The sequence below is a fragment of the Camelus ferus genome, chromosome 12 (genome assembly GCF_009834535.1).
Source record: "Camelus ferus isolate YT-003-E chromosome 12, BCGSAC_Cfer_1.0, whole genome shotgun sequence".
Lineage (NCBI taxonomy): Eukaryota > Metazoa > Chordata > Mammalia > Artiodactyla > Camelidae > Camelus > Camelus ferus.
The window spans coordinates 59,958,080-59,973,024 of NC_045707.1; positions in this window are offsets into that span (position 1 = coordinate 59,958,080).

A 14,945-nucleotide genomic window follows, 5' to 3' on the forward strand; every position below is an offset into this window, starting at 1 on the left:
GAGCTTTGAACACGCTTACATTCCTTAGATACTTTTTTCTTAAGTTAGCCAAGCTGCTTTCCAACTACTTTTCAAGAGAATATTCATTATGGCACATACCAGAAACAGGAAAAGAACTGAATTTTTGGCATATGTTTTTAATTTAAAGATAAGAGAAAGTGATGAGTTACAAGATTTTTTTCCTGCTGAAATATTGTGGATAAAGACTCAGTATGTGGGAACTACCCCATTAGCCTGATGGAGTAAATTTCCACGATCTTGGGTTAGGCAATGATTTCTTAAATATGACACCAGAAGAACTAGCAACAATAGGAAAAATAGATCAACTGGACTTTATCAAAAAGTAAAGAAGATGCCTGCAGACAATTCCATCCTCTAGCCATTCAAGTAGCCTCGGCCTTTCTAGTCTTTCTTAATGCCTCAGACACCAAGAAGCAGAGACAAACCACCCCCACGTGTGGACAATGCCCTGTCCAAACTTCTGACCCACGTATTCCATGCGCATACAAAACAATGGCTGTTTTATATCGCTAAGTTTTGAGGTAATTTTATTTAAATAGTAACTGGAACATTCTGATTCCTGTAAGTGGCGTGCTGTCATAACAAACCGAAAACATGTGGCAACAGACACCCAGAACAACAGATATGGTCTTATCCCTGACAGTCTATTGAAAAGTACAGACCAGTAAATAACCAACAGCAATAAAGAATTAAAAAGAGCCACAATACGATGAGATGACTGCACTGGGATGCTAGCGTGAACACCTCTGCTTGTCTGGGTTCTCAAGGAAGATCTCCTCTATGTAGTGTCACCTAGATTGAGGGCAGCAAAGGAGGAAGACAGCGTCCAGAAGGAAAATCATATGTGAAGACTGGGGGGTCCTACAGCCATGGAACATTCGAGAACATACATTAAGTTTCTGTATGACGGGAGCCTAGAATGTGAGGAACAGGTGATTCTGAAGCTGAAGAAAGAGGAGAAAGTCAGGCCCTGATATACTTTATACAGCATCCTAAGTAGCTTGTTTCTTATCTTAAGGGAAATACCACTGATGTTTGAAGCAGAGAGATGGCATGATTATCCACCAAGTCGACTAATGTGGGGAGAATGGATTAAACAGTGGCAGAGACAATGGAGAAAGTCATCCAACAATCTAGAGCAGCCAGAGAGGGGGCTGAATTAAGTACTGGCTACGGAGACAGAGGATCCTGAACAGATTTTAGAATGAGTTAAACAGTAGGAGTTAAGGATGAAGCCCATGGTTTTTTTTTAACTTCAGCAAGGGATTGAATGATACCACCAGACACTGTGAAAGAAAACCAAAAAGAACGGCTGGTGGGGGAATTTGGTAAATCATAATCAAGTGTTTGCCTCCTTCTAAATATAAGATGAGAAAACTCATATTATCAACATGAAAAATGGATAGATTTCTCATCCATAGGAATATTTCTTCAGGGCTCTTTTGAAATATAGATGCTTAAAGAAGAAATTTAATAAGCATCAAATATTTGTACATTAAATATTAAAACATTTTGGAAATGTCTTTCGCTAGGTGGGAAAGGGATCCAGCCCCCTCCCCCAAATCAATGGTTGCCATTTTCAGTTTTAACATTCAAGACATAAATACTCCCATTAGAAGGAAGAAACGATCCTTTAAACAACTACCTCTTCAAAAAGAAAAGATGGCCAGATTCAGCTAGGAAATGGGAAATCAATGAGAATCTTCATGCTGGGGTGTTTGAAATTACTTAACAAGCCATCACGTGGCCACTGAGCCAAATGACCTCTCCTATCACCCCACAACACTCCTGCACTGAGAGGCCAGATCAGCTATACTCATCGACTAAAAAGAAACCCTCCCTTCCTTACCACAATTCGTGTCTTAACTCAGTTGGGTCAAACAACACAATATTTATGGTGAATGACAGAATACTTTCAGATCTAATTATAATTTCCACAAGTTTCTGAACATGTTGTGTTTTCAAAATGAATTTCAACACAATTGGATGACTCACACATCAATATGAATCGAGGGCACTGGGGATAACAAACGTCTGTATTGTTGCACATGAAGATGATAAATTGGCAGGATCAGAGTTTATTTTGCTACTGAATAATGCTAACGAGGCCAAGGGCAAGAGCTTGGTCCTTTTAAGGGGAATTCAAAATTGCTTTCTTTAGCCTTGCACCCCCTAAACAGGCTAATGTGTTCATAAAACACATAAAAATGATCGCAACGGCACCCTTGTATCAAGGCTGTATTATGAAAAAGCCATTGACACTTCCAGAAAATCAAGTTAATGTTTATGCGTGGGTGGCTGGGTAGCAGGGGCTCTCACATTGGCCCGCACACTGTTCAGTCAGCACCGCACAAAAATAGTGTTCTAAAGCCCTGGCGTTTTTCACAGTCTTACTAGTCAAGCATTTACTTTAATATGTTTCCTGCCATACTTCATTATTCACTCCCAATTCTGCAGATGTGTGATTTTCCGATTAGTTTTTGCACTTGGAGCTCCACCTTGTACCTGACAATGAGTCCTATTTCTGCAGCTACATCACTCTGCCTCCTTAAAGGATGCAGGCAAGATTCAGACCCTCCCTCTCACCACTTGGCCTCCAGCCACCATGACTCCGTACTCTGTATAATCCAGCCTAACACATGGGCCACTCTATCTCGGTTCAGGTCTTCACCACACCTCCCCTTCCAGCTCCTCAAGCAAAGCCACCCAAGACCTCTCTCTAAACTTTAGAGATGAACTGCCAATGGCCTACATTGCCATTTGAGTATCTTCCAGGCATCTTAAACTGAAAACCACATTTGGACCCTAGCTTCCATCTTCCCACCCATCTATCAATTCCCTCCTCCAGACAGTGGCTTACACCAGAAATACGAGACATTCTTGGGCCTCTCCTTTCCCTCACCACACATCCAGGCCTGTCTTATCAATTCTCTCTGAAACCCAGTAAAAACATTCTTAACCATTCTCCACTTACTTGACTGAAAATATCAGATTGACTGATATTTTCTATTTCTTCTATCAAAAGACACTGACTTGCGACTGTGGCACACTGAATGCTTGCAGCCAATACAAGGCTTATCTCTAGCATTCCCCCTACATTTTTATTCCCTCCAATCAAATGACATCTGTGTCAGAAGTCAGTTGTAGTTTTTTCCAAACTTGCTTATACCAGTATGCACTTATTACAGAAATTATATATTTCAATTAAATATTATATAAACCAATGAAATCTGAATTTTAAAAAGTTTGGCTCTACAAAAACAAGGCAGAATGTTTTGGAAAACTCTAAGAAAAATCGCTATATGAATTGCTTTTAAATCACCTACTAAGCAAAATTGGAAACAAAATTTAAGAACTAGTAAGTTGTGTGCTCTTATATGAAGACATTTACAGATGTTTTTAAATTCTTGCTCCACTTTAAAGGAACTGAAACTGGCAATCCTGGAAGATATAACCATGGGTCTGGTTCACACAAAAGCAAACCAAACAAAATCAGTTCAGAAATCCAACTCACAGATTCACATTCAACAAATGGTCCCAAGCTGAATTAGAAGATTCACAATGAGTGTTTATATTCTTTAAGTTAAAATAAAGTACAAAACCTGTGTATATATTATTCAGTATTTGTTTTTAACCAGCTTTGTCAATTAACTAACCAACTAGTGCAACTTCCACTGGATAATTCAAGTAACAATAGTAGCTAACATTTACTGGCATGAACCCTGTACCAGTTATCCTCATTTTAGAGATAATGAAACTAAGGGCTTCATCTGTACATCTGGACTCTGTTCATCACTACTTTCACTACCCTTCCATTCCTTCAGTAGCTTCTTAGCTAATTTCTACACTTCCACCCTCACTTCTTCTCCAGCCTTCATTAACCAATGAACAGTAGAGGATAGTCTTTTTTTTAAAACTCAACTCTACTTAGGCCATTCCCCTATTTAAAACTCTTCAGCGTCATTACACTTGGAAAAACATTCAAAATCCTTACAAAGTCCTTCATGACTGGCACTTCCCCATTTCTCCATCTCTATCTCATAATACAACCCTCCTTGAGCACTGTATTCCAGTTAACCTTGGCCTTCTGTTAGTTTCCACAATGTGCCAAGCTCTTTCTCATCTCTAAGAATTTTCCCATAGTCTCTACTCTGTTAAGAGACTTTTTTCTCGTTTCTCTTCACTCTTCAGATCTCAACTTCAGCCTTTGTCTCTGAATTTCAACTGAATTACCTCCTTTGGCTAATATTTAATCTCATAGCATCCAGTACTTCTCTCTCATAAGACATTACAACTGATAAATATATATTTATTTGAGATTATTTTACTCCTGTCTTTTCAGGAGGATAAAGGCAAGATCTGTTCCATTCACCTCCTCAGTACCTCCCACAGTACCTTTAATCTAGAAGATAAAATCACCAGTAATTATTGTATCAATTCATCACTGTTTATTTCTGAGGCAGAGAACAGAGGCAACGCTATAGGATTTTCAAACTCACATGGCCCATAAAACCTCCACTAATAAAATGTTTCCTAAAAACAGTTGACAGTCATTCTCCAGTTAGGTTGTGAATATCTCCAAAGATGAAGATTCCTCCACTACCTGCATTATATTCTGTTCCTATAATAACCATCATTATATTTAAGATATCTAATTCATGAACTCCGAATTCTATTCCCCCTTGTCACAGATTTAGTAAATCTACCAAATAATATCTATGTAATGTTAGTATTTGCACTCAAGTTCTTAATGTAGCCAGACATTAAAAACATTAAATATAGAGGTCCTTGGACTGCATGTTAGAAGAGCGTACCAGAAATCAAAATAGTTCCCACAGCAGCACTCTCCAAAACAGCCGGTAGCCCATCTACATACAGTACCCTCTCCCTCATTCTGTGAACTGTGCTTGAGGAGAGAACACCGAGACCTCACTCAAGCTCTATCCTAGTGTTATTTCAGACACAATGCCAGCAAGCATAGCTCACAGTCAGAATCAGCAAACAAAGAGGATTGGCTTTCTAAAAGTAGGCACATTGCCAGTGGTGAGAAATAACAGGAGACATGAGAATTCACAAAAAGACAAGCTGTCTGGATCCATTTAGTACATGGTGAAGCAGAGCTACATAGTCTAATATATCCTGAGGACAGGGCTGTGTCACTGGGCAGTGTAATAATAAAAATGCCTAATGATGACCTTGTATTAGGAAGAAAAAGTATTGTTTTCAGTGTGTACTGCTTCAGGAGACAAGGAAGAGAGTTCTACAACATAGCGGGGATATCAACTGAAAAAATACATTATCTGGAATACATCATTTTCTGACAACATGTCACAAAATCAAAGTATTACCCTGTCTTAGAGCTTTGCATCTCATGCCTTAATAAATAAAATTAAAATGGGCAGTATAAAGTTTCAAGCATAAAACTTCCTAATATTCTCTAAATAAAAGGCACAGACATGACAACATAAATTACCAAAATGAGAGGTTAACCATTCTACCTCAGTGATTTCATAATAGAAGTGCCCATCTATTAAGAACATGGCTTAGATTAAATAGGAACATTAAGAAAATAGTATGGCATACAGTTTTCACAAATGTTCCATAGTAAAGAACTTTAACCTGACAGTCTTCCAGACAGATGAAATAGGCTGAAATAACATTTCAAAAATAATAATACAAAATGATTATATATGCTATGCATATATATAGATTTATATTTTATTCCCACTGTGCATTATCTTTGGGTTCTCGCAAAGCACATTCTCCACAAACCGCTAAAATAGGAGCCCAAATACAGTGAACGGAAACTTGCTTGACCAAGAATCAGGTAGACTAATTCAAATATTCTGATTACCAGAAATTTAATTACCAATCAAAACCAAATACAGATTACAAAACTGCAGAGACAAAAATTATAGTATTTCATATTAGAACTGTGCCAAATACTGTTCTAAGGAAGCATATTATCAGAAGGATCTAATCTAATCCTCAAAACAAGGCTAGCAAGTAGGTACTGCTATAATCCCAAGTTAAAGCTGGAAAACCTAAAGAACAGAAATGTTCTACATTGCTCAAAAATCATACAGCTAGTAAATGAAAGTAGGATAAGATTCTTGGAAGTCCATCTCAGAACATACTTTTAACCATATCAAAACTCTATTTATGAGATCTTTAACTGTGATCATAAAAGAAATAGCTTTCTTCCATTTTATAAAGTCGTTAAGTTGAAGAGACATTAAAGTGACATAAAACACAATTTTGGAGAAAAGCTTTTTTTTTCTCAAATGTTTGTTTTCTCTCTGAAGAAAGGCACAAAGGGCCAACGACTTAATATAAAATAAGATGCATTCAATGATCTTCAAAACATTCTAATCCAGCAACCTCAAAATATTTTCCTGTTTTAAACAAAAGGTTATAGGAAAAAGAGCAGTATGCTCTTCTTCAAACTGCCTCAAATCCCAGAAGCCAGCAGTCTATAAACAGTATGCTACTGTATAAATTAACCATATGACACAGAGGCATAACCAATGGTTTAGAATCAGCATAGTCAAAAGGCACACATTAGAGATGTAAATGAGGATCAGCTGAATTTAATTTCTTCCAAAATGTAGGATGAATTTAGGTAAAGGCATTATTGCTTACAACAAACATATTTTGCCTAGCAACTAAAATACTGTATTTCCAGCTGAATAACCACGACTCTCTAATAAACAGATAGTAATATCAGATACACGTCATTAGCGCTAGAACTGTATTTCACTGGAAATTTGCAAAAGATTATGAAAGACATAAAATTTTGTCCTTGGCTAAATAGACCCTTCAAAAGCACTCATTTGTTGCCATATTTTATTCCATTTAAATATTCAATAACTTAGAATTTTCAGGTGAAAATTCATCTTTTTTCTACTTTCTGGCCAATTTCCTTAGCAATTTCCAGTGAAAAAGCAGAAACGGGAAGCAGAAGGATCGAAAGTTGAAGTTTCCCAAATGTGATAATGAACCTATTATTCTCTGCGTAGAATGCCTTTCCCCTGTCCTTGCCCATCTCAGTCTTTTGCTCTGTTCTACCCTATTATAGATCCCCTCCTCTGATTCCAGTACCTTCCTAGGATTGCATTTCAACAGACCACTCTTCTTGGAAATTGACTGTTTTGATTTGTGAGCTCCCCAGGTTTGGACCGTTCACCAGATTCTGCCAGACAAAGCACAGAGGAGAATTACACAAGTACAATGTATTTGGAACCTGAACTCACAAGGACCAAAGAATGATGTGGGCGTCTGAAAAGAATCATCATTCATTCACACACACACCACACACGCATTCTTGGTGACAGGATACTCCTGAGAACCTTTGGTGACAAGCTTTCATGACTTATAGAGAGAGAAGAGTTGGAGACCTACAGCTTCCCAAGCAGGCTGGCCTCCATAGTGTGAAATCATCTGGAAAACCTGGCTGCCCATCGGCTTTTTCTGACCTCCACAGTTGCTATGGATATTGAGAATAGAGAGAAATATTCAAAGTCACCTCCTCCCCAGTAGCAAGTGCAATTCTATTATTCTAACTAAAGGAAACATACGTCATGGGCAAGGTAGCCTAGGGATGGCTGAGTGGTCAGTACAAGTAAGTACAAGTAGTAAATACAAGAACAATTCATTCATTCACTCACTCTTTTATTATTTCATCCAGCCGCCTACTAACTATATCTCAGAACGGAAATATTTATGCCTCTGAAGTCGGATATACTTGAGCTCAAATTTGATACTACCAATTACTAGTTAAATGGCCTTTGAACAAATTACTTATTTTTAAGCTTCAGTTTCCCCATCTACAGAAGAGAAATAATAATAAATCTATTTGGGATTATTCTCAAGATGAGAATAACTCTTTCATTTAATACAGGCATAACCTTGCTTTATTGTGCTTCACTTTACTGCACTTCACAGATACTGTATTTTTCTTTGTTTTTTCACAAGTTGAAGGTCTACGGCAACCCTGCATTGAGCAAGTCTATTGGAGCCATCTTCCCAACAGCGTTTGCTCACTTTGTGTCTCTATGTCACATTTTGGTTATTCTCACAATATTTCAAACCTTTTCATTTTTATTATATTTGTTGTGGTGATCTGTGATCAGTGATCTTTGATGTTCCTATTATAATTATTTTGGATTGCCACAAACAGCACCCACAGATGACAGCAAACTTAACTGACAAATGTGTGTGTTCCGACTGCTCTGCCAACCAGATGTTGGCCTGTCTCTCTCTCTTCAGGCCTCTCTATTCTCGGACACAATAATACTGAAATTAGGCCAATTAATAATTCTACAGTGGTCTTTAAGTGTTCAAGTGAAAGGAAGTGTCACACATCTCTCACTTTAAATCAAAAGCTAGAAATGCTAAAGCTTAGTTAGGAAGGCATATGGAGAGCCAAGACAGCCTGAAAGCTGGGCCTCTTGGGCCAAACAGTCATAGATGCAAAGGAAAAGTTCTTGAAGGAAATTAAAGGTGCTACTGCAGTGAACACACAAATGATAGTGAAACAGCCTTAATTGCTGATAACGGAGAAAGTTTTGGTGGTCTGGGTGGAAGATCAAACCAGCCATAACATTCCCTTAAATGAAAGCCTCATCCGGAGCAGGGCCCCTAACTTTCCTCAATTCCCTAACGGCTGAGAGAGGTGAAAAAGCTTCAAAAAAAAAGCCTGAAGCTAGCAGAAGTTTGTTCATGAGGTTTGAGGAAAGAAGCCATCTCCACAATACAAAAGTACAAGGTGAAGCAGCCAGTGTTGATGTAGAAACTGCAGAAGTTTTCCAGAAGATCAAGCTAAGATCATGAATGAGGGTGGGTACACTACACCGATTTTCAGTGTAGATGAAACAGTCTTATATTGGAAGATGATGCCATTTAGGACTTTCATAACTTGAGAGGAGAAGTCAATGCCTGGCTTCATAGTTTTAAAGGACAGGCTAACTCTCTTGTTAGGGGCTGGTGACTTGAAGTTGAAGGCAATGCTCACTTACCATTCTGAAAGTCCTAGGGCCCTTAAGAACTATGCTGAATCTACTCTGCCTGTGCTCTATAAGTGGAGCAACAAAGCCTGGATGACAGCACATCTATTCACATGTAGTTTAGTGAATATTTTAAGTGCACTGTTGAGACCTACTGCTTTCAGGAAAAAAAAAAAAAAAAAAAAGAGCCCTTTCAATGTATCACTGCTCATTGACAACGCTTCTGGTCCCCCAAGAGCTCTGATGGAGCTGGACAACGAGATTCATGTTGTTTTCATGTCCGCTAACACAACACCCGTTCTGCAGTATATGGATCAAGGAGTCATTTCAAATTTCAAGTCTTATTATTTAATAAATACATTTCATAAGGCTATAGCTGCCACAGATAGTGATTCCTCTGTTGGATCTGGGCAAAGACAATTGAAAACATTCTGGAAAGGACTCACCATTCTTAATGCCATTAAGAACATTTGTGATTCATGGGAAGAGATCAAAATATCAACATAAACAGAGGTTTGAAAGAAGCTGATTCGAGCCCTCACAGATAACTTGGAGAGGTTTAAGAATTCAGCGGAGGAAGTAACTGCAGATGTGGTGGAAATAGCCAGAGAACTAGAATTAGATGTGAAGCCTGAAGATGGGACTGAATTACTGTAATTTCATGATAAAACTTTAATGGATGAGGAGTTGCTTCCTCCGGATAAGCAAAGGAAGTGTTCTCTTTAGATGAAATCTACCCCTGGTGAAAATGCTGTGAAGACTGTTGAAATGACAGCAAAGAATTTAAAATATTACATAAACCTAGTTGATATAACAGCAGCAGGTTTTGAGAGGATTGACTCTAATTTTTTTTAACATTTTTTATTGAGTTATAGTCATTTTACAATGATGTGTCAAGGATTGACTCTAATTTTGAAAGACGTTCCACTATAGGTAAAATGCTATCAAACAGAACTGCAAGCTATAGATAAATCATTCGTGAACAGAAGGGTCAATCTACTCAGCAAACTTCACTTTTGTCTTATTTTAAGAAATTACCACAGCCACCCCAACCTTTAACCACCACCACCCCAGTCAGTCAGCAGCCACCAACACTGAGTCAAGACCTTCCACCAGCAAAAAGATTACCACTCACTGAAGGCTCAGATGATGGTTAGCATTTTTTTTCAACAAAAAAGTATTTCTACATTAAGACATGCACGTTGTTTTTTAGTTATAATGCTATTATTGCACACTCAATAGACTATAGTGTAAACATAAACTTTTACCTACACAAGGAAACAAAAAAATTCATGAGATTCACTTTATCACAGTGGCCTGAAACCAAACCTGCAATATCTTAAGGTATGCATTTAAACACATTAACTGCCTTCTATGTCCCAGTGATCCTACCAAGGATGGGGATACAGCAGGACTAAGAGAGACATGGTCCCTGACTTCAGAACACTTGCAAAATGCCTAGATGATTTTTCCAAGTACATGGTAGGTGCTCAATGAATGGATGCTGAGACTGTCAGTGTTATTAATGTTTATTAGTGTTATTCTGGGTCCAGCCAAATGCTGACAATAATGAGCTGAGAGCTAGGCACCTCCCTCCAGGAGGAGCACATATTCCATTGCTCTCTACAATGTGACTTGAAATATAAGTTTATGTGAGGGTACAATTATGAAGAAGGAAGGAAGATAACCACTGAGAAGACCCACTGGGACTCCACAAGCATAAATAAAACTCCATTGTGAAAAGCAGCCTAGCTTTACATAAAGGTGCAGAAGCCTGCTCTTCTGGGTCTTTATTTGAGCTTGGGAAGATTTCTCAAGTTAAACGTTGATCAGCATAAGACTCTCTAATATTGCTTAAAAATCCTTCTCCACTGTGACTAGACACTGTCGTCTCTTTGAACAGAAACTAGGACCACTTCTTCATTTTTAAGGACTTATATAACTTTAGTTCAGGTGACCAGCTGATCTTTCTCAGAAAAAGAGATAAAATAACCAGAACAAGTACTGATTTTCCTTTAGGGACCCAAAGGGTAGAGTGGTTGGAGTAAAGAAGGTTATGGACCGACCAATAGGCCCCAAACCAGTTGCTAAAATCATCAGTGGAGAACTGCCTAAAAATGCACAGTCATCAGCCATATTAACATTGCAAAGGCTATTAGACTGTCTCACTATGCCAGGTATCACTGCTCCACTCAGATGCATGAATAGGTACCACACATAAATGGAAGGGGAAAAGTCATCAGTTATAATACATGAAGCAAATTTAAAAAGCACAATACTGTGAAAGGTACTTTTATTTATGCCAGCATTACATTGGGTATTCAAAGTTCCTTCAACATTCAATCAACTAATAATTATTAAATAAACAGTGTGTGTCAGTGACTGTCAAACTCCAGTAGGAGAAAGTCCATTTGATCTGAAAATTAGAGACACTGGTGCCATAGACAAGACAACTTCAGCAGAGAGCTATCAGTAGAAATCAGAATAAAACTGGGTTAAATTTGGCAAACGAAGATGTAAGAGAGGTAAACACAACCTCTCTTTTAAGAGATTTAGGAGAATGAAAGACACAGAGACAGAGAAATAGACCAAGTCCTTGAGCTTCAAGATACTTGTCTGTGTTTGGCTGAAAGTGTCAGAATGTGTGTGCATGCATGTGTGTGTACATGCACACACACATATGGGTGTCCCTACACAACTTTGTTTTAAAGCTGCACCAGACAGCTTGTTTCTGGCCTTGGTGAAGAATTCCATATTAAAGGAGAGGTTGAAAATCAAATGAAAAGAAAAACTAATTAAAGGAATCAGTTCTTGGAGAGGAAAGAAGGTAACTGGATCAAGAGGAACTAGCCTCGGGTAGAAGTCTTGGAGGTAATTTTAAAGCAAAGGTCTCTGGGCGAAAAAAAATACAATTTTTGAAGTAGAACTTATAAAGTATATAATGGAGTAAATAAAACAAATACTCTTATTTCCAAGAATAAATAGAATTCCGCAAGTGGAAAGACAAACATGTGAAAAGTATAACCACATACCTCCCCAGATACAACACAAAATGTCACTTATGGTCCCGTATTTTTCTTTTATTATTTATATGGAACAACACTCATGAAAGAGCTTTTTTATTGGATTGTCGTAAATATTATGTTTTCCTTGGTATGAGAATTTTCATCTTATATTAATATCTTCACTGTCACCAGTAAGAAGCTACCTAAGTTATAGGGGAATCTTTGGTCTGTTGTGAAAATCAAACTTCCCTGAAGAATCATAATAATGTATCATTTGAATGTTTTAATTAAAGATAAAAAGAACCTCCTTACTGCACAGATTTAAAAGGTGTATTTGAGTATAAATAAAAGAGAAAAATCAAAATATAGCTCTCTTTTTATCAGATAAAATCATGCTCTCACTTCCAAAGAATACAGATAGGGAAAATAAGAACCTTGCAGCAGAGAATACCAGCAAACACTACCTCAGCCAAGTGATCAAAGTTACTATCACCAGGACTCACGTTGTTACCAGGTACCTCCTGCTAGGAGATGACAAGGAGGGAACTTTGCTTCGGTGATATTCTTCCCCGAGCCTCACAGCTCAAGTCCAATATTAGTCAAAACTAAATTGAGGAATATTTTAATAAATAACCAGCCAGTACCCCTGAACAAACATCAAGGTCATGCAAAAGACAAGGGAAGACTAAAATACTGCCACAGGAAACTAGGAAGTCATGATGATTAGATGTAATGTGCTAACTTGGACTGGATCATTCAACAGAAAAAAGGACATTAGTGGAAAAATCTGTGAAATCCAAATAAATTCTGGAATTTCGTCAGTATTAGTGTGCTAATATTAGTTTCCTAGTTTTGATAAATACCCCAAGGCTAACCTTCGGGGAAATGAAGAAGGGGGACAAGGAAACTCTCTACTATTCACACAGTCTTTCTACAAATATAAAATCACTCCAAAAATACAAAGTTCATTTAAAAATCAACGTATTTATAAAAAGAAGTTAAATGAAAACCCCAGTGTCTATTTTTGAATTATCTCAAATTGCAATTAAACTACTGCTGAAACAGAAGCAATCATGGCCCCAGTTAAAGCATGAGAGCAAAGTAAAAGGTTAATTTTGAAGTATAGTTATAAAAATCTTGAAGCAAAATTAGAAACACGAAGTCTCCTGCCTACATTGTAAAACTCACTCTGTTTATAACTTCTTTCCTTCTCTTCTCATACTATGTCATTTTATTGGACTTATCGATGTCTTCCTGAAAATACCATTTTTTTATTAATTGGCTACATTCTCATGGATGCAGATTGGATGCAAACTTGAACCACATTGCTTTGCTCATTGTACTGTTCAGAATATGAAGGCACCTTGGGCTACAACCCTATTATGAAAAGTAAACACATAAATTATATCCAAAACCCAGAGACTGTCACTTGGTTCATCAAATGAAAGTATTTTTAATACTTCCACACAATCCTTAAATATGTATTTCCTTTTTTAATAGCCTTCTTGAGGTATATACTTTAAAATTCACCCATTTAAAACTACTAAAACCCATTCATTGTACATCACCAGAGTTGTATAACCATCACCATGATCTAATTTCAGAACATTTTCAACATCCAAAACAGAAACCCCATGCCCATTACCAATAACTCCTCATGCCACATCCCACCCCCAGCCCAGGCAACCATTAATTTAATTTCTAGCTCTCTACATCTCCCTGTTCTGCATCTTTCACAGTAATGAAATCATACATGTGGTCCTTTGTGACTGGCTTCAGTTGGCATAAGGCTTTCAAGATTCATCCATGTAGTAGCTTGTATCAGCATGCCCTTTCTTTTTATCATGAAATAATACTCCATTGAGTGAATGTATTGCATTTTGTTTATCCATTTATCAGCTGATGGGCATTTGGGTTATTTCCAACCTGGGGATGTTACGAATAAAGCTTCCACAAATATTTATTTTTACCTAAGTTTTTGCGTGGACGTATATTTTCCTTGCTCTCAGATGTATACTTAAAGGTGGGGTTCCTGCATTAAATGGTAACTCTATGTTTAACATTTTGCAGAACTGCCAAACTGTTTTCCCAAGTGGCTGCACTGTTTTACATTCCTTTCAGTGATACACGAGGTTTCCAATTACTCCACATTCTCACCAACACTTGTCATTGTCTGTCTTAAAAGATGTATTTTTATATTTGTGATATCTCTTGGTCATTTTATTGCCTCTTAAAATTGTTGTCTTCTGATCTCCCTTCCATGGAAACTCCTATGTTACCAAACAACTCTACAAAACAAGTTTCAAATGATATGTAATATACTAAATCCATAATCCATCTTAATCCTATTATTTTCAAAGTGTTTTACTTCATTCCCCTCTGACCTAATCATTATCCTTCTTTCTTTCTTTAATAATTACTTTAATATGACTTCAAAATATAAATTCCCACTAAAGTAATTCTTCGCAAAGCAATTAATGTGACATGCATTTATCTCGGTGATAGGAGCAAAATTATTAATTTAGCCATGTTCACAGACTTCTCCAATGAAAGATAATTGTGTAATTCAGTTTCTTATTGCTGCTCATGACCCATTAATGAATCATAAAGTCAACTGGATGGGTCATAAGTGAAACTTCTAAATAGAGGACAGAGGAGAATAGAGGGGTGAGGAAGGGTCGAGCAGGGTAGAAAAGAATCAAATAAAATAGAAATGTTGGAGTCCACTGCATTATTTTCTGACACTTTCCACTCATTTATATGTTCAAGAAAGCTTGAAAACCACTGGTGAAATCACAAATTTGATTTTCCCTTACCTCTTTCTCACAAAGGAATAATTCTCTCCTAAATTGAAAGACTTGGAAAAGGTATTAAGAGGAGGATTTTTAAAAGACAGATTGTGCAAAACGAAATT